The sequence below is a fragment of the Nicotiana attenuata genome, unplaced genomic scaffold, assembly GCF_001879085.1.
Source record: "Nicotiana attenuata strain UT unplaced genomic scaffold, NIATTr2, whole genome shotgun sequence".
Taxonomy (NCBI): Eukaryota; Viridiplantae; Streptophyta; class Magnoliopsida; order Solanales; family Solanaceae; genus Nicotiana; species Nicotiana attenuata.
The window spans coordinates 49,203-70,548 of record NW_017672329.1 but is presented as its reverse complement, the minus strand read 5'-3'; positions in this window follow the sequence as shown (position 1 = coordinate 70,548).

Here is a 21,346-nt window from a genome sequence, read left to right as displayed (position 1 = left end):
AATACAAAAATACTTAGCATGTGCATTTAGGATTTAGCCTTGCATTTTAGGATTAATTAGAAGTCAATTATTTCATAAAATAGAAAAATCACAAAATATAGCGTAATTTGCACTTTAATTTTAGTTTTGATTTTTTGAGCAGTTTTTGTGTTAATTTGTTTTAATTAATTGTGTTAATTGTCATTTTGGGTTTAATTAGTTTTTTTAGTTAATTCAGTTGTAGGAATTAATTTAGATTTATGTTTAATTTTAAAACTAAAAGAAATTAAAAAAAATTTGAAAAGAGAAATTGAAAAGATTTTGGGAAAGAGATGAAAGCTGGGCCATTTTTACATTCATTTCGATCAGCCCAGTATAATATTCGTCTAAACCCAGCCCAATTCCACCCCAACCTGGTCCGTTCCCCAGCCCTAAGCCCAAACGACGCCGTTTCAAGTAAACCAATCTTGGCCGTCGAGGTTTTCAGATCTAACGGCTACGAAGTGAGGTCCTCGTGATATAAGAATGTATGAAGGACACCCCCCACCACCCCTTCGTCTCTCATCAACCTCACATCTCACAAACCCTAGAGCCGCCGCCCTGATACACTCCGTCAAACCCGCCGGCGGCGACGACTCAAACCACCCCAATCGTTACCAAATTCATACCATCAGTTCATCTTGACCCTCCCGTCATGAATCCACCACTGTCTTCCATCAAACAAGCCTGGAGATCCTCGAATTTAAATTCAAAACTATGAACCCTAGCGCCGCCACAAATTCTCCGGTGGCGGCGCCGTCCCCCAAACCTCCCCATTTTAACACCCCTGAACCGCCTCACTCTCATCTCTCTAAACCCCCAAACCCCGTCCCTTGAATCTGATCAGAACTTCTCGAATATCAGAACAAAGTTCCGGTCAAAACCCTAAGTTCCCCAAACCTCACCAAATTCACACCACATGGCCTCCTCACCTCCCTCATGACGAATCCATCGTTAGTGGTGTTCAAAACTTACCAGAGTTGTTCCAATCTTGAATCGAAGAGGCAGTAGAACCCTAGAGTCACAACAGTAAGTTTTTACAATTTGTTTCTGTTTTCCTCTTCTCTAATGTTGTTTTGAGTTAATTCCGTGATTGTTTCTGTTTCACGAGCCTGTTTTTCAATTTCGTCATTAGCTTAGGTATAGGTTTTATTCAAAATGCTCTAGGTTTAGTTTTGATTGTTCATTCCAAGTCGTTGAGTTCTTTCTTCCTTGTTCGATCATTTCTTGTTTGAATTGATGCTGTAGTTTTTAATTTCTAGGTTAATTTTCGTTTTGATTTTTTGCCAATTCTGTTCAGATTCTGATTATGTGTTGGTTTCTGATTGTTTGTTCCTAATTTGTTCTAATTTCTGATTTTAGTTGCGATTATTAGTTTAATTCTTTGCTAATTTATTTTGATAAATCCTTAAACAATTTTGTTTAGGCTTTGTTCAGTCTTAATCTGTTCGTTAGTGTGCCCTTATTATTGTTTAGTCAGTAATTAGTACTTCTTTAGTTCAGTACTTAGTTTTAATTAGTTTGTTAGGTTTAGTTTAAGTTGATTTGGTTATAGCTGAATTAGAGGTATTTGGTTTAACTATAGGTGAATTTAACTAGGATAAAGAGGGGCTGAGGTTTTAGTTAGGACAATTCAGTATTTTTGGGATTGAATGAAGGGTAGTTTAGGTATTCCCATATAGAGAAATGTTGTAGATAAATCTAGAATTCCCTAGACCCTTCTAGAATAGGGCCTTAGTTTAAATTTCAGAAGTTTTAGTGTAGTAACTTGAGTAACAAGTCAGAAAATAGAGGACTGAATGAATAAAAACTTAAAAAATAAAGAGGGACTGAAAAGAAACTAGAAAATTAAGGGCTGCCCCCCTTTTGCCTATAAAAGGGCATGAATAGTGCCTTAGGCAACAAGTTTCAGCCTCTAACTCACCCACCAAACTACCCCCCCCTACCCCCCCGCCCCCCCCCCCCCCCCCCCCCCCCCCCCCTTCCAAAAAAAAAGTCTCTACAGGCTTGGAGATCTGAAAATTTGAGTTTCAAATTCCAAAAACCATATATGAAATTTAGAATTAGAAAGTTCCTTCAAGATTTAAAAGGTTCAGGACAAACCAAAAGAAAAAAAACAACAGAAAATCCCAAAATACTGTTTGATTATAGTTTCTTCTCAGATTAGTTTCAAATTCCAAGCTATTAGTTTGAATTTCTAGCCTAGATAAGAAAAAAATGACTTGAAGATCTCTGGTGCTCGTTTGCTGAAGTTCAGAAATCTCTGGGGTTAATTTCGAGTTTGGTTTTGGGTTCAGTCAGATCTGTCTTGTGTGTTTGCTGGTTCAAAATTTCTACAAATCATTTCCCGGGTTGTTGACATTGTGCACTGGACTATAAGTCTGATTTTGAGCTGTGTTCTGTTGATTTCGAGCTGAATACTGTTGACTACTGCTGATTTCTCTTACTTCTTATTTCATTCTAACTTCCAGGTATTCTCTAATCTCCAATGTATGAAGAATTGAATCAGCAATATGACTAGTTATTGAAGAAAATGATATGATGTCATGCCCTTCTCGTAGTAAATTTCGAATTCTAGATTGTGTAATAATGATAGTTGAAGTTTAAATGACATGAACATTCCCTGATTTGTACCTAATTGGACTGCCTGACTGTTAAACTTGTGGTTATTCTGCTGTAATATTAGCCTTAGTTATAGCTTAGTTACTTGTTTAGTTTAATTTTGTTTTTTTTTTAAAAATCAGAAAATAGTGTGGATTTGCAACTGATTCGGAGATCAGTGTGTCGTGTTCACATCAATGTTAATTTCAAGATGCATGCACGTCTCAAATGACTTTATCTTTCAGTAGCTAATATCAGTAGTGTAGTTATTGAAGTCAAAATCTGCGTTTCACCTTGGGTTTAATGTTTCAACGTAGTGTTAGTCACTTTAGGTTAGACCATTGAATTCCATACATGCTGGTAGCAAATCATAGCTTGGAGAAATTTGCCTTTAACCATTAGCCATTATTTGATTTAAACGTGCATCAGCAAATTGAGTGAATTGAGTTGATTAGTTGTTTGAGAATTAATGTTGAGTCGAATAATTTGTGCATGCTTTTACAAAATCGAATCAATGTCAGATTTTTGGGCCTATTACGAGCCCAAGCAGTTCGAATTCTTGTGCAAATAAATTTGGGCTTGCGATTGAAGCCCAGAAACGTTGTGCTCTTCCTTTGGGCTGTTTGAGGTTTAGCCTAATCGAAATGTTGTTTGTTAATTAAAGCTATTGGGCCCAGAAGCTTTACAATCGATGTCATGAGTTTATTTCTTCCTAAATAAGCTAATTGATTAGGCTTTAGAGACAATTCTAAATAGAGAATCATAGTTGCTTTTAGGTTTGCCTTTTAAATAATAAATCGGATGAGCCTCGCCAAACAAAAATACATAAATGCGGGGGCCCTCAATAAATGTTTGTGTTAAAATACTTAGATTTCGGGACGGGCCGTTACGAATTTCACGGCCTACCCCAAAGATAATAACGCGTTAGTCTCTTTAGGCGCGTATTTAAATAATCTATTTTCCTAAATTCGGGTGCACATTTATGTGACCTAAATCCAAATCCCAACGAAGGTAAAATATGTCAAAAATCACGGGTGCATTTATGTGACGTGGTTCGAGACGTGTTTAAACGACGTTGCAATCTTCTTTAAAAATATGAATAAAAGAGGTTAAAAAGTTAATATTTGCACATAGGTTCATAATTGTATTAAAATCAGATTTTAGCCAAAATATAACAGTTGAGCGACCGTGCTAGAACCACGGAACTCGGGAATGCCTAACCCCTTCTCCCGGGGTTTAACAGAATTCTTTACTCGGATTTCTGGTTCGCGACTGCTGTCACACCTCCTTTTGACCTACTACACCCCGTGAAGGGATATAATAAGGCAGTTATTTCCAACTTGAAGTGACAATCGAAACGGGATATTTAATTAAAATCAGAGTCGCCAATGGGAGATTAATGGTGTCCCAAGTCACCGGTTAAATCCCGATCCGAGGAGATTATGAATCTGTTAACAGTCCGCGAACCAGAACTCCGAGTAAGGAATTCTGTTAACCCGGGAGAAGGTATTAGGCATTCCCGGATTCCGTGGTTCTAGCACGGTCGCTCAACTATTGTATTTGCTTTATCTGATTTTAAAACACATTCTAACCTATATGCCTTTTAGTAGTAAACCGTTTTTATTGTTATTTTTAATAAGAATTACAACGTCGTGGAAATGCGTCTCGAACCACGTCGCACCAGTGCCACCGTAATTGTCAACACATTTCAACTTCGTTGAGATTTGGATTTGGGTCACATAAATGTGCACCCACATTTAGGAAAGTAATATTATTAAAATACACGCCTAAAGCAACTACGCGTTTATTATCTTTGAGGAAGACCGTGAAATTCGCTAAACGGTCCGCCCGGATTCTAAGTATTTTATATAACATATATTGAGGGCCCTGCGATTTATGCATTTTATTTGGCGAGGCTCACCTTGTTTATTATTTAAAGGCAAACCTAAAGCAATCTATAATTTTCTATTTTATTTGTCTCTAATATTAAAAGAAGAAGCCTAATTAACTATTATTGTTCAAAAGCTGCTGTCCTCTTTGGTCCGTGACTTTTATAAGAACTTCATTAGTTTCCTTTATGCCTCAAGCTTAGCCCAGGAAGAATACATAACCCAACAGTTCGTGGGGTCCACACGATTTGATTTCAGCCCCAAAAATTAACAAATGGGCCTAACAATTTGCAAGCTCAAAACAGCCCAGATTTCATAACAGCGTTGGATTTAATATCACAGCCTAATTACTTTATTTATTTACCTACCAGTGACTTCTTAGCTATTCAAATCAGTCAAATTGATATTGCATACTTAATTCAAGTGAACTACTGATATTAACTACTGACTTAGAATTGTCAATGCTTACATTGAAACAATGAACTCAAGGAAACGCATGCCTCGACATTAATAACTAATCTGCTTATATCAACTACTGCATTACGAAGTTGTTCAAGACGCACGTTCAGCTTAAAATTGAACTCGATGTGGCCATCACATTGATTTCAACTTAATTGCAGGTTTAAACTACTTCTGATTTTTAATTTTAAACAGAAAAAATGCTAAACCAAAGCAAGTACTAGCTGTGCTAAGACTACAGCTAAGTAACCACAAATTTAACTGTCCAAATCAGTCCAATTAAGTGCATACCAAACCTGAATTATGTCAGACACATACACACTAACTAACATATTTTCAACTGTTAATATACACAGTTCAAATGAACACGTAGTGTGACGCAGAAAACGTGAACATGCTCATTTCTTTTCTATCTCAACAGTTACATCAGGGTGATTCTGAGACGTGTACCTGAAGAATGAATCAAACAGAAAAGGAAGAAGTCAGCTGCAGATACAATTCCCAGCAGTAGTTCATTAGGAACGTGTTTAAAACCCAGCGACAATCAATAAATGAGTATATAGCCAGAAAGTATCAGCAGTTCAGGATAAGTTGGAAACCAAGCAGAATCCACAGATCAACCCAAAATAGCACCAAATAGCCAGAAATGAACCCAGCACTAATACAACCAGTAAACAACCAACAATCAACTCGAACTAAGCAAATCTCATGCACATCTGACTCGAACAACTTGTAAATATCAAATGTCGAGCAAAATCAGGTGAGTTCAAGTTACTTCTGATCCTTAACGAGCTAGAAAATTGGATTAGGGACTGGAATCTGAAAGTGAGCTAAGAGAAATTAATGAAACAGTAAATTTTTTTTGATTTTCTGTTGTGTCTGGAAATTTGAGAAGACTAAGATCTAAAGGAGTTGGATTTCAAATTTCAGATCTGAAACTGTGAGGATCGAGGGGATTTTTGTGAGGCTCCCAAAAACTCTGAATCAAGGCAAATGAATGCCATTTATAGGTGAACTTAGGTCCATATTCAGATTTTCCCTTTACCCCATTGGTCCCTATTTTAATTCTATTTTTATCCTTTATTTTCTGACTTGTCACACAAGTAACTACCTAAGTTATGCACTATAGTCAACCTAGAAGGTTCTATACCATTACAATTCCTATCTACCCTTACTTTACTCTTAAAATTACCAATCTTAATGAAACTACCCTTTTCCAGCCTAAACTACCCTTTGAATCCCCTGAAATTACTGACCAAGCAAACCTAAACCTCCAACCCTGATAATTGGTCAATGATTGACCATGGTTAGCAAAAATTTAGATTATTCACATAACTCCACTCATTACCTAGTGCTCTAGATGAACTAAGGATTAACGATAAAGTGACCAGGTTAAAATCAAATTAAAAGTAACATCTAATTGCAAAATTGAAATCAAGCATATGAATCAAAATTGAGTCAAGATTCCTAAAAACGAATAGAAGGCTAAACAAGGATGAAGCCTAACTAAACTAATCAGTAACGACTAGCCCGATACTAGTAGAGACAAACATTGATTCACACAAGATCACGAGAACAGAATCAATCCACATACAAGATTAAACTACAGAAAATCAAAAGCATGAGCAGAGAATCAACCATAAACGGAAAAAATTGAATAAAGAAGAAAGAACTTACTTACTCGGACTTTACTAAACACAATACATCAGCTGAGCCAAGTCGAACCTTCAAAAACCCAGAAGAGGTTCAAACTTCTCCAACCCTAGATTTGAAATTGTATCAGTGCATTTTGGATTTGGGGACAACGGTTTAGGGATTTGGGTAGAGGAGGGTGATGGGAGTGTATGGTATTAATCTGGGACTGTTTGGAGAAATTAGGGTTTTGGGGCGGAACTTTGAATCGGAATCGAGGAATTCGAGTGATATTTGAGGGAGAATAAAACATGGATGTGGAAAGGAGAGGAGGAGAGGAGCATGAGGTGTGATTTTGGACCGGTTTGGGGTGACCGCCGCCGGACACGGCGGAGACGGTGACAGTAATTTTGAAGATTCGAGGAGTTGGGAAGGGCATTGAGGAAGACTGATCCCAGATTGGGAATGAGGAGATGGAGGAGGTGCTGTGGTGTGTTTTTGGGGGCGTTTGGTGACCGGCCGCCGCCGCAGGCGATTTCCGGCGGGCGGCAGGCGGCGGAGAGCGGCAGTCTCTGAGAATGGGTTATGGGGGAGTGAGGGAGACGGACTTGGGGTGGGGGTGGGTAAGGTTAGGACATATATATATCATTGAACATGGGCTTCCTGTCCTGTAGATCAATAAACATCGACGGTCAAGATTAAAACTTAACAAAACGACGTCGTTTAAAGGGTAGGGGAGCTGGACCGGGTAAAAGGGTTGGGCTTGGGCCATTTTAGCCGGATTTGGGAGGGATTTTTGGGCTGGGGTCAAAATTTGGCCCAAGATTGGCCAGCCTAAAAATTCTCAATTTCTTTTTATTTGTTTTCCTTCTCTTTTTCTTTTTATTTTATTTACTTATTTGTTTCATTTATTGTATTTTATGTTTTTCTAACTTTATTAACATGCAAAATCAAAGACCTGCTTTGTTTTCCAAAATTAAACTAATTAATTCCTAAAACTCTATTAAATCCATTTTAAAAGCAAACCCATGACAAATTCATCAATTAACAAAAATGCAAAAATGGACTATTATTATTATTTTCTTTAAATTTTGTTCTAAAACAGCTTAACCACTGAATAATCCTAAAATATGAAATTAGATCCTAAATGCAAATGTCAGGCATATTTTTTTTTATATTTTCATATGAAATAAAGATGCACAAATAAAATGCAACAATTAACAGAAAATGACACAAAATTCACAAAAGTGTAAAATAATGAAAGAGAAATTATTTGTTTGAATTTTTGGGAATAATTCATATATAGGGCAAAAATCACGTGCTCACAGCTGTAATACAGAGTCAAACCCTTTCCTCGATTCGGGATTCAACCGGTGACTTGGGACACCATAAATCTCCCAAGTGGCGACTCTGAATCTCTTAATAAACGAATCCCGTTTCGATTGTCCTTTAATTGGAAAAACTCCTTTATTATACCCTTCGCCGGTGTAGTAGCGAAAAAGGAGGTGTGACAGGGATCTCATATGTCTGAGTGCGGTTGAGGATGATGCATAACTATGGACAGAAGATTGGGACATGCAAGTTTTACGTTACTGAACAAATGGATCAAGAAGGACCTGGTTTCGTGGGCTGCCTAAGTCAAGCTTCAAAGATCACAAGGTGTTGTGATGCATATGTAAAAGGAAAGCAAGACAGGTCCTCCTTCAAACCCAAAAAGGAAGCCAGCACCTCAAGGCCACTTGATCTCCTCCATATGGATTTGTGTGGACCTGTGAGGGTGCCAAATAGAGGAGGAAAGAAGTACATTTTTTGTCATAGTTGGAAGACTATTGTAGATTCACCTGGACCTTGTTCCTCAGATCCAAGGATGAGATATTTCCAGTGTTTGTTTCTTTTGTGAAGAAGATCCCAGTAAAGATGAGCCATAATGTTGTGAGCATAAGATCTGATCATGGCACAGAGTTCGGCAATGCAAAGTTCGACGAATTCTGTGCCAAAAATGGTATATTGTCATAATTTTTTCAGCTCCAAGAACACCCCAACAAACTGGTATTATGGAGAGGAAAAATAGGACTATTCAAGACATGGCTAGGAAAATGTTGATTGTACACTGGTATCGCAAAACGTTTCTTGGCAGAGGCAGCCAACACCTCATGCTACTTGGTGAACAGGGTGCATGATCAGGTCCTCCTGAACAAAACCCCGTATGAACTGTTGAACGGAATAAAACCAAGCTAACACATTTAAGGACATTGGCTGTAAATGTTTTGTCCTCAACAATGGCAAGGAGTCACTCGGAAAAGTTTGATGCCAAAAGTGATGAAGGAATATTTCTTGGCTATTCATCACAAAGCAAAGCCTACAAAGTCTATAACAAAAGAACTCAATGTGTTGAGGAAAACATACATGTGATCTTTGATGAATCACACCCACCTATGTGTGAAAGATTCACATGATAAGATTGATCAAGACGGAGAATAGTCAAAGGTTCCTGGTAAAGTCATTGACATGGAAAATGGAAAGGCTAACATGATGAGTTAGGTCAAGGAATCAAATAAAGATGGTGCAGCTGAATCTCCAACTGATGTAGAGGAACCTGGTCCCTCAATCACAATAACTAAAGCAGAGAATAGAGTTGTTGATGTTGTGCAAGGAACCCCAGATGCTGAGCTGAGAAGTGGGACTCATGTCAACAATAAATCACGTTCAGAAGAATCTGGAATCTCTCACAGTGAGATTCAGGTGTCTAACTGGAAGCAATAATGTTCACACCCTCTTCAAAATGTGATCACTCCTCTTGACTCAAGTATTCAAACTAGATCAAAGTCAAGAAACTCACTTGCCTTATCACCCTTTCTCTCTCAAATTGAGCCCAAAAATATCAAGGAAGCATTGAAAGATGCTAATGAATTACTGTTATGCAAGATGAACTCCATCAATTTGAGGGGAACAGGGTATGGCACATGGTTTCTCGACCGTCTGAGAGAACTGTTATAGGAACTAGGTGGGTATTTAAAAACAAACTTGATGAGTTTGGTAACACGATAAGAAACAAGGCAAGGTTAGTAGTTCAAGGCTACAATAAAGAAAAAGGGATTGACTATGATGAAACTTTTGCTCCAGTTGTTCGAATGGAAGCCATCATAATCCTCATTGCCGTTGCATCTCATATGGAATTCAAATTGTTCCAAATGGGTGTCAAAAGTGTATTTCTAAATGGATATCTAAAAGAAGAGGTCTTTGTCAAACAACCACCTGGTTTTGAATGTCATAAGCATCCTAAGCATGTATTTAAACTTTACAAGGCTTAATATGAGATGGAGCAGGCTCCTCGTGCAAGGTATGAAAGGTTGTCCAAATTCCTCCTTGAAAAGGCTTTACAAGAGGAAAAATCGACAATACCTTATTTCTAAAGAAACGGGGGAGGAACCTGTCATGCCCTAACCTTGGAGGCGTGGCTGGCACTCGGTGCCGCACTGGCCCGAGCGAACCACTCTGCAACTCTTTTTTTTTTTTTTGTAACTATCATGGGCCAACATGGCTACAACTCATAATGTATAATTGTAGGTGGGCAACACTGTATCACGGAACCATTTTTCGTAAAAATATGAATACATATGGGCCGTCAAGGCCTCTGACATACTGTACAAAATGAACCTCTGTCTACAAAGCCTCTACGATCATTTGACATCAAATGGGATAGGGTACCGGCCTACCCATAAGTCTATAGCAAAATTCTGACACGATGACTCATAGACTCGGCTGCACTACGAATGAGGTGGAGTCTTACCGATCCTTCGTTGGATGCCAATCTCGTCTACTATGAAGGCTCGTCAACTGATTATTCTATACCTGCAGGCATGAATGCAGCGTCCCCAACAAAAGGACGTCAGTACGAATAATGTACTGAGTATGTAAGGCATGTAGATAAGTATATAAAGGACATGGAAGAAACATGGAGTAAAGGACTCAACCTGTAAATCTGGATGGCTCTGAAATCATGAAATATTTATAAGGTTAGCATATGCGTATAAATGTCATGTAATGCATAGGTCTGTACGTACATAGCATCACAAGCCTCTGAGGGCATCCTATCATATCATTTCAGCCACTGTGGGCAACATCATCATCGTATACCAGTTGGTCAGTGTGTGATGCGTATATAACGCCGTAACCTTTTCCCATATCCCATATACATATATACGCGTATATAACGCCGTCTGAGTCATGGGTAAATGCACATGTAAATGAATGCAATGCATGAGAAGTACATTAATAAAACTTCTCGGAACGTCATAAGACCATTATACTTCTGATTAATATCATGAAATTAACTTACGTATTTTTTGAGATCGATGAACATAAGATGTAATAATAAGACACATGGGAATTCAAGAGTATAGGTACCTTTAATACTACTATGAATAGAGTCATTTATGGAAATGGTGCATTTTCTCGTTTCGTTTGTGTCGCATAGATCATGCCAAAAGAAAGAAAGGATAACCTTAACATACCTGAGCCAAGGAAAAGGAAGTACAAGAACTAACACCTGCACCATTATGTATCCCCGAGCTTAATTGTGGCAAACAGAGCAGAACAGTAAGATTGCTTATTTCTCCTATCAGATGTTATAACGAGTAATATCATTTTGGCAATGGCTTCTTATTTCTTAACCATGAGACTCCAACGTCTTCCTTGAAGCCAAGATAAAATCCCAATTCAACATCTCAGAACAATTATAAACACTTGCTTCATATCCTTAATCATCGTTTTCTGATAACTGCTAAACATTTGCTAGTAAATGATGGACACTTCTTCTTAATTAACTATATAATGAGAGGCTTGAACTCTTTTTGAAAGTGACGTTAAAAAGGTATGGAAGGTTTTGTTGAATTGTTTGAAAATTATGATTGTCATCAGAAACTGTAAAAGAAAATAAGGTCAAAAAGGTAGGGATTGTTATTTATAAGTGGCCTAACCTATTTAAGATTGGTGTCACACTTCCTTCCCAAAGTGTGACACCTTGCCATCTTTAATGATTATCAATTTAATGGAAGAGATGATTGCCACGTTGGGGGAGGGCTAAATCTTATCCATTCTTTAATTAATTATCCAATAATTAATTAATTACCCACATAATTAAAAATTATCTCAAATTACTTAATATATTGTTCACTTTTAATACACTTTATGTACCCTACTATTAGGGGTGTACATAGGTCGGGTTGGTTCGGATTTTACAATTATCAAACCAAACCAATTATGTCGGGTTATTAAATCTAAAGACCAAATCAAACCAATAAAACTCGGGTTTTTCACTCTCGATTTTTCTCGGATTTTCTCGGGTTCTCGGGTTTTTCGGGGTTTTTTTCCGGTAAAATCTTCGTAGAACAAAACATATAAATTATGCTCAAAATATTTCTTTAATCCTAGTAAGATACAACTATATAAAGTATTTTCCAAGAAAATAATACGAATTATGAGATGTGTCATGACATTATCCTAAAATATTCTACTATAAAGAGAATAAAATTATGTAATATGAATATTGATAATTAAAAAGCCATAATAAAAATAAGCATAATCTAAAAAAATACTAAGTCGTGCTAGAATAAGTAGACTAATAAGGGAGTATTAATTACATGACTAAACGCTAAAGAAAAAAAATAGGTTAGCATTTTTATCTAAATTATTGCAAAACAAAAAATAGATATTCAATACATTCCCGTTCATAGTATTGAATTGAATGTCTTTTGTTAGCATTAGTATTGATTTGATTTTGGTTTGGGCTTTTGTTAGCATTATTTAATTTACTAATATTAATGGCTATAAAACGGGGCATTTGCATCTATACCCGCTTTTTATGCCACATTTTAACCTGGGCCGCTTTGCAAAAAAAATTGCAAGCGTACCCGCTTTTTCACATAACTTCAGCATGCGGGGCTGAAGTAGCAAAGGCAATCACACAAAACTTCAGCATTTTAGTAGCCGGGCCTGAAGTTCAGCTCTAGAGCTGAAGTTTTTGTTTTGTAACTCGCGAACTTCAGCTCTAGAGCTGAAGTTTTATTTTATAAGTTTTTGTTTAGTAACCGGAAAACTTCAGCTATAGAGCTGAAGTTATTTAGTTCATTGTATGTTTACTACCCCAAATAACACTCTTTTCACATAACTTCAGCTATAGTTCTATTTAATTACTACTAATTATTTCCCCACAAACTACAGAACCTTCAATTTACTATATTATCAACAACTGTAGTATTCTACGCAAGGCAAAGAAGAAAGAAGAAGATGCATTCTGTGAAGGAGAAAGCAAGCAACGCAGTGGAGAAAGCAGCAGCAAGGACAAAGGAAGAGGTAAGCAACGCAACGGAGAAAGGGAGCTGAAGTTTTTTAAAAAGTGGGTACAAGTTAAAAGTTTTTATAAAAAATGGGTATAGGTTAAATGGGGGCGACCAAATAGGACGCCCCGTGCAATTTCTACCTATAAAACTTATTGGAACATTCAAAAGTTCTAAGTCCAACCTTGAAATAATACCTTAAAAGATAAAATTATGAAGAAAATTAAGAAATATTTATAAATTACATCACAATAAGTATATTTATATATTAAATATATCTAAAATTTCTATATATGTAATGTCGGGTTGGTTTGGTATCGGTTTGGCTTTCTTTAGTTAAAACCAAACCAAATCAATTATGGTCGGGTTTTTTTTTCCAACACCAAACCAAATCAAACCAAACCATAGTCGGGTTCTTTTTTTCGGTTTGACTCGGATTATCGGGTTGGTGCGGTTTGTTGGTTTCCTTTGTACACCCCTACCTACTATCATAGTCATGTGGTACCATATAAAATAAATACATACACTTTCATTAAAACTTCCATGTAAAAATACATATATTTTTTCAACTTCTAATTTTCCTAATCTTATATAAAGAGTATAAATTTCCGTATACTTAATTCTTAAATTGGTAAAAAGATAACCTTCTTTTCTTGTGAGAAAATAATTTCTATCTTTACAATAAAGAAAATTTCATAAACTTCCTCATATTATGTGTATAATTAAAAATATATTTGAAAATAGTAATATTAATAACTATATAAAATCATATTTTTTAAACTTTTTTAAAAAATGTTCCACTCAATATAAATACCATCCTTTTTTTTTAATCATATGTGTATCTTCATGTATCACATACCATTCTCCCGTAACATTAAGCCTAGATATCTTAATTTTTGTATTTAAGCACTGCAATGCACCATCAATGACACTCTACTCATCTATGATAACCCCTCAGAACAACCACAAACTACTTTTGATGAATAAATATTGATTTTAACAAGTCAATTTTTGGAAATGTGATCTTTCTATGTGCTTTAATAAAGGAAGTATCTTACCTAATCTCAGCTCTACTTTATTCTTCTTATGCTGGCTGACGTGGAGTTTATGTATTCTGTCCTACTTCTACTAATCCCAAAAATCTTACTCTCTAGAATGCATCTCCAAGGTCCAAGCTTTTGGTTGAATCCCCGCTAGTCTCTTCAATAAACACAATACTGTCTACCACTAGCATATAGGGGTGTTCGTCGGTCGGTACGGTATGGTATTTAGACATTTCGGTTCGGTATTTTCGGTATTCGGTTTCTTAAAATTCTATACCAATACCGTACCTAATTATATTCGGTATGGTTCGATTTTTCTCCTTTCGGTTTCGGTTTATTCGGTTCGGTAACTGTTGGACTTTAAGCCATTGGGCTTTAAAGTAGAAGAAGTGTGAATTGAAAATGGAGAGAAATAAAATGGAGGGAAATTGAAAATTTGAAGAAGTGAACTTTTGTCTTGCACTTTGTCCCTCATTGGTGAGGGACAACCACATTTGTGTGCTTATATATAGAATCACTTCTTAAAGCTCATAAAAGGAGTTGAAGAGAATGAGCCCTCGCGCCGTCGTCGTCGCTCGCTCGGCTCGGCTTTGGATTTGGATTTGGATTTGGATTTGGATTTGGATTTGGATTTGTCGATCGATAAGATTATTTTTGGACAAAATTTATTTAATTATTTAATAATTAATTAAATGCCAAATCACTGCTGCCTGCGGTTCTGCCGCGACCGCAAGGCTCCATTTTCTACACACGAAAAACACTCCAGAACTTCTTTCTTTCTGAATATACTGCATTTTAATTCGCAGTCTCTCTCTCTCAAATTCGTAAGTGTGATTTTGCTCCGTTCTTTAAGTTCTTTGGTATCCTGCAGTTTGTATTGCCACTGTTGCAGGAAAGTTTATTCCGTTTTATCCTGGGTGGATTTAATCCATTACCTTGGCAACGTGTGAGGGGGTTAAAATTCCTTAAGGACACACAAGCAAATTGTGGACTCGGAATATTTCTTAAACTCTTCTGTTTTTCCAGTTTCTTTTATTTTTCTAATAGTTTTTTTTTCTGAATTTGTGTTTTAACACAGTAGCGCTCACAAGCTTAAGGAATTTAATAAACTAACGTTTCTGTGTTGAAACATATATTAAACTGTTATTCATATTTTGTATACTGTTTTGGAGACTAAAGCCTTCGTGCTTTCTACTCCAATAATTGTTCTGTCCGGTTTAAAGTATATAAAAACTTTACCGGAATAATAAACGTACGGGTTTGAAGTATATAAAAACTTCACCATTGTTACGTGTTGTATGTTTGGTTTGATATTCAGTTTGAAGATATCAAAACTTCACTGATTTAACAAAGTTCTGTTGTGTTTCCAACTCTACAGAAAAGATGACGAACGAAAACCAAACTAATGGAAATGTTGTGGGAACGGGAGCTACTGTTACGAGTGTTGCTGCCTCGTCAAGCCGTTCTACTCCTGCTCATGCTATGGCACCGGCAGAAAAACCCGGAAAGTTTTCCGGTATTGACTTCAAACGCTGGCAAATGAAGATGCTCTGCTATCTTACTACATTGAGTTTGCAACGTTTCATCAAGGAGGATCCTCCGGTCATGGCTGAAAATACTCCGGATGATGAATGACTTGTTGTAACTGAAGCATGGAAACATTCTGATTTCCTGTGCAAAAATTACATTTTGAGTTGTTTGGAAGATAGCTTGTACAATGTCTATAGTGTCATGGAAACTTCAAAAGCATTATGCAATGCGCTTGAGAAGAAGTACAAGACTGAGGATGCCGGACTTAAGAAGTTCGTGGCTGCAAGGTTCTTGGATTTCAAGATGATTGACACTAGGTCGGTCATAACTCAAGTCCAAGAACTACAAGTCATTGTACATGACCTACTTGCTGAAGGTATGACCCAAATCAATAATTTTATTAATAAGATTTATCTTATTATTAATAATGAATTTGTTATTGAAGGTATGGTCATAAATGAGGCCTTTCAAGTCGCTGCTTTCATTGAGAAGTTACCTCCGCTGTGGAAGGATTTTAAGAACTATCTTAAAAACAAACGGAAGGAAATGACACTAGAAGACTTGATTGTTCGTTTGAGGATAGAAGAGGACAACAAAAATGCTGAAAAGAAGTCACGTGGACACTCGACAATAATAGGGGCAAACATTGTTGAGGAGGACCACAAAATAAGAAGAGGAAGAAAGCTTCTGGACCAAAGAATTACCCAAGCAAGAAGAAGTTCAAGGGTAATTGCCACAACTGTGGAAAAACTGGGCATAAGGCAGTGGATTGTCGTGCGCCAAAGAATGATAAGAAGAAAAAGAATCAAGCCAACATGGTTGAAGATGAAATGGAAGACTTGTGTGCCATATTATCTGAATGCAACTTGGTAGGAAATCCGAAAGAATGGTGGATAGATTCTGGAGCCACCCGCCATGTTTGTGCTAACAAGGAGTTATTTTCTTCTTATGCCCCTGCAAGTCCCGACGAGACAATCTTCATGGGAAATTCATCTACGGCCAAAATTGAAGGAGTTGGCAAGATTGCGTTGAAGATGACGTCGGAAAAAATAGTGACTCTAAACCAAGTCCTCCATGTTCTAGAAATTCGCAAGAATCTTGTGTCTACCTCAGTTCTTGTCAAGAATGGATTCAAATGTATTTTTGTTTCTAATAGTGTTGTACTAAGTAAGAACGATTTGTATGTAGGAAAAGGTTACCTAAATGAGGGCCTTTTTAAGCTAAATGTAATAGCAGTTCCTATCAATAAAGTGAATGCTTCTTCTTACTTGCTTGAGTCAAACACTTTATGGCATTCGCGTTTAGGTCACGTAAACTTCAAAACATTGCGGAAGATGATAAATCTAGAAGTATTGCCAAAATTTGATTGCATTAATTCCAAATGTCAAATATGTGTGGAATCAAAGTATGCTAAGCATCCTTATAAGTCCGTTGAAAGGAATTCAAGTCCTTTAGACTTAATTCACACAGATATTTGCGACATGAAGTCAACACCATCTCGCGGTGGGAAAAAGTATTTTATTACTTTTATTGACGATAGCACGAGATACTGCTATGTTTATTTACTTAATAGTAAAGATGAGGCAATTGATGCTTTCAAGCAATACAAGAGTGAAGTTGAAACACAACTAAACAAAAAGATCAAAATGATAAGAAGTGATAGGGGTGGCGAATATGAATCTCCTTTTGAAGAAATATGTTTGGAAAATGGCATTATTCCACCAAACAACTGCCCCTTACTCTCCACAATCTAATGGAATTGCGGAGAGAAAGAATCGAACGTTGAAGGAGATGATGAATGCATTGCTAATAAGTTCTGGCTTACCACAGAACTTGTGGGGGGAAGCTATACTTACAGCTAACCGAATAATCAACCGTGTACCTCATAGTAAAACACAATCCATTCCTTATGAGAAGTGGAAAGGAAGGAAGCCTAGCTTGAAATACTTCAAAGTGTGGGGGTGTTTAGCTAAGGTACAAGTTCCTAAACCTAAAAGGGTTAAGATAGGTCCAAAAACGGTTGATTGTGTGTTTATTGGATATGTAACCAATAGCAAGGCATATCGTTTTCTGGTTCATAAATCAGAAAATCCTTAGATTCACATTAATACGATAATAGAATCAGATAATGCTGAATTCTTTGAAATTATTTTTCCATATAAAAAGGAAAGTGAAGTGACCTGCCAAAAGTCAAAACGACTTTGGGAGGAAATAATAGACGATATGCCTAATGAAGAAAATCCGAGAAGAAGTAAACGTCAAAGGACATCTACTTCATTCGGTCCAGATTTTCTGACTTTTCTGTTAGAAAATGAGCCTCGTACCTTCAAGGAAGCAATGTCTTCCTCAGAGGCACAATATTGGAAAGAAGCTGTCAATACTGAAATAGAATCCATATTGAGCAACCATACTTGGGAATTGGTTGATCTTCCTCCAGGTAACAAAACGTTGGGTTCTAAATGGATTTTCAAGAAGAAAATGAAAGGCGATGGTACTATTGACAAATACAAGGCAAGACTTGTTGTCAAAGGATTTAGACAACGAGAAGGTCTTGACTATTTTGATACATACTCGCCGGTAACAAGAATTACATCCATTCGGATGCTAATAGCGTTAGCCGCCTTGTATGGTCTTCAAATCGATCAAATGGATCTAAAAACAGCCTTCTTAAATGGTGATCTTGAGGAAGAAATTTATATGAACCAACCTGAAGGGTTTGTGATTCCAGGACAAGAAAAGAAGGTGTGTAGACTTGTTAAGTCTCTTTATGAACTAAAACAAGCACCCAAACAATGGCATGTGAAATTTGACCAAACAATGTTGTCAAATGGTTTTAAGATTAATGAATGTGATAAATGTGTTTACATTAAGAACGTTCCAAATCATATAGTCATTGTTTGCTTATATGTTGATGATATGCTAATAATGAGCAAAGACATTGCCGACATTCAAGCTACTAAGCGCATGCTTGCTAGTAAGTTTGATATAAAAGACTTAGGAGTTGCCGATGTAATTCTAGGAATTAAAATCAAGAGGACTCCTCAGGGTCTAGCTTTGTCTTAATCACATTACGTGAAAATGGTGCTTGAAAAATTCAAACATTTAGAATTTAGAAGTGCAAGAACTCCAATTGACTTAAATCATCATCTTATAAAGAATAAGGTAAAAGTACGTCTCAATTGGAGTATGCTCGTGTGTTGGGAAGCTTAATGTACATCATGAACTGTACACGACCTGATATAGCTTATGCGATAAGTAAACTTAGTCGATTCACAAGTAATCCCAACAAACATCACTGGGTAGCAATAAAACGAGTTCTGGGATATTTGGAATATACCCAAGACTACGCTTTGCACTACAATAAATATCCTGCGGTTATCGAAGGATATAGTGATGCAAATTGGATAACCGGCTCAACAGAAACAAAGTCCACAAGTGGATATGTTTTTACTGTTGGTGGAGGAGCAGTATCTTGGAAGTCTTCCAAACAAGCGTGCATTGCTCGCTCTACAATGGAATCAGAGTTTATAGCGTTGGATAAAGCCGGTGAAGAAGCTGAATGGCTTCGGAATTTTTTAGAAGACATTCCGTTCTGGCCAAAACCTTTGGCTCCTATTTGCATACATTGCGATAGTGAGGCTGCAATAGGACGGGCAGGGAGCGTTATGTATAACGGAAAGTCTCGTCATATACGACGAAGACATAACACCGTTAGACAACTACTTTCTAGTGGAATTATCACTATTGATTATGTAAGATCAAAGGATAATGTGGCGGATCCGCTTACAAAAGGCTTAACTAGAGAGGGAGTTGAGAAATCATCTAAGGGAATGGGACTATGGCCGAGGACAAGTCAACATGGCGGTAACTCTACCTAGAATTTTGGATGTTCTGAGATCTAGGTTCAAGGAGCTCAAACAAAGTTGTGATCGACCGGTTCAACATTGTCAAAATAAAATCTTTGGTCCATTCTCGTGACGAAGACAATGTTCAGTAACAAGGATAGAAATTTACACGTTCTTTAATGATTACCTAAGTTTGATGAGGTATTTATCAAATAGTGTCAATCTAAAGGATTACACGTCTAGGAATCACCTATGTAAGTGTGAAGTGGAAGCCGCTTCAATGAGAATTCTGTAAGGCCAATTCTCTACGCACTTATGAGACCAGGCGGTGTTCATGGCTGAAACGAACACAACAATGAGAACTAAAAGACGGTTAAGGGTTGATTGTGTGACATATGGTTGTCTAGGTATACACTAAAGTTTGACGGTTCAAAGATATCAAATTTACCGGTTGACCGAGTATATCCGACATATGTTCACTACGGAAAGTTCAAAGGGAAACCTACTTATCCAGATGCAATTAATCCTTACTTGCAAAATCACATAGCTTTCATCTATGATCTTTCTTGATACAGCCATTCCCATTCATGTGGGGGATTGTTGGACTTTAAGCCATTGGGCTTTAAAGTAGAAGAAGTGTGAATTGGAAATGGAGGGAAATAAAATGGAGGGAAATTGAAAATTTGAAGAAGTGAACTTTTGTCTTGCACTTTGTCCCTCATTGGTGAGGGACAACCACATTTGTGTGCTTATATATAGAATCACTTCTTAAAGCTCATAAAAGGAGTTGAAGAGAATGAACCCTCGCGCCGTCGTCGTCGCTCGCTCGGCTCGGCTTCGGCTTTGGATTTGAATTTGTCAAATGATCGATCGATAAGATTATTTTTGGACAAAATTTATTTAATTATTTAATAATTAATTAAATGCCAAATCACTGGTGAAAATACGCCAGAACCCTGCTGCTGAAGGTTCAGAGGGCCTCTCTAGCCGCGGTTCTGCCGCGACCGCGGTAGAACCGCGGCAGGCAGGTTCAGAAAGCCCCTCTGACCGCGTTTCGGCCACGACCGCAGTAGAACCGCGGCAGGCAGGTTCACAAAGCCCCTCTGACCGCGGTTCTGCCGCGATCGCGGTAGAACCGCGGCAGGCAGCGTATTCTTCTGAAAAGGCACCTTTTCCAGACACCTCTTCTGATAATTGCCTATAAATTCTGAGGCAAGGCTCCATTTTCTACACACGAAAAACACTCCAGAACTTCTTTCTTTCTGAATATACTGCATTTTAATTCGCAGTCTCTCTCTCAAATTCGTAAGTGTGATTTTGCTCCGTTCTTTAAGTTCGTTGGTATCCTGCAGTTTGTATTGCCACTGTTGCAGGAAGGTTTATTTCGTTTTATCCTGGGTGGATTTAATCCATTACCTTGGCAACGTGTGAGGGGGTTAAAATTCCTTAAGGACACACAAGCAAATTGTGGACTCGGAATATTTCTTAAACTCTTCTGTTTTTCCAGTTTCTTTTATTTTTCTAACAGTTTTTTTTCCTGAATTTGTGTTTTAACACAGTAGCGCTCACAGTAACTTCGGTTTATTCAGTTTGAATATTAACTAGTGCATTGAGTCATAGACTCTAATATTCTTAATTAAAGTACTCAAAAATACAAAACCGAAAATGTTTGTTGATAAAAAATTTGTCCAAAACTAGCAAATATCGACCCAAATAGAGAAAATTGTGCATAAAAGAATATTTGATTGTTAGAAATGTCTTGTTACTTGTTTAGAGTTAATTGATGAACTTAGAGAATAAAGGAAAGTAAAATTTTAGATTTTTTATATTTATGTTATAATTGATAATATATGTTTTGTGTAATATAATATATATTTCGGTACGGTATCGGTATTTCGGTATTTTATTTTAAAATACCAAATACCATACCTAATACCAATCTTTTTAAAAACTTAAACCAAATATCATACCAAATACCAAAATACCGTATA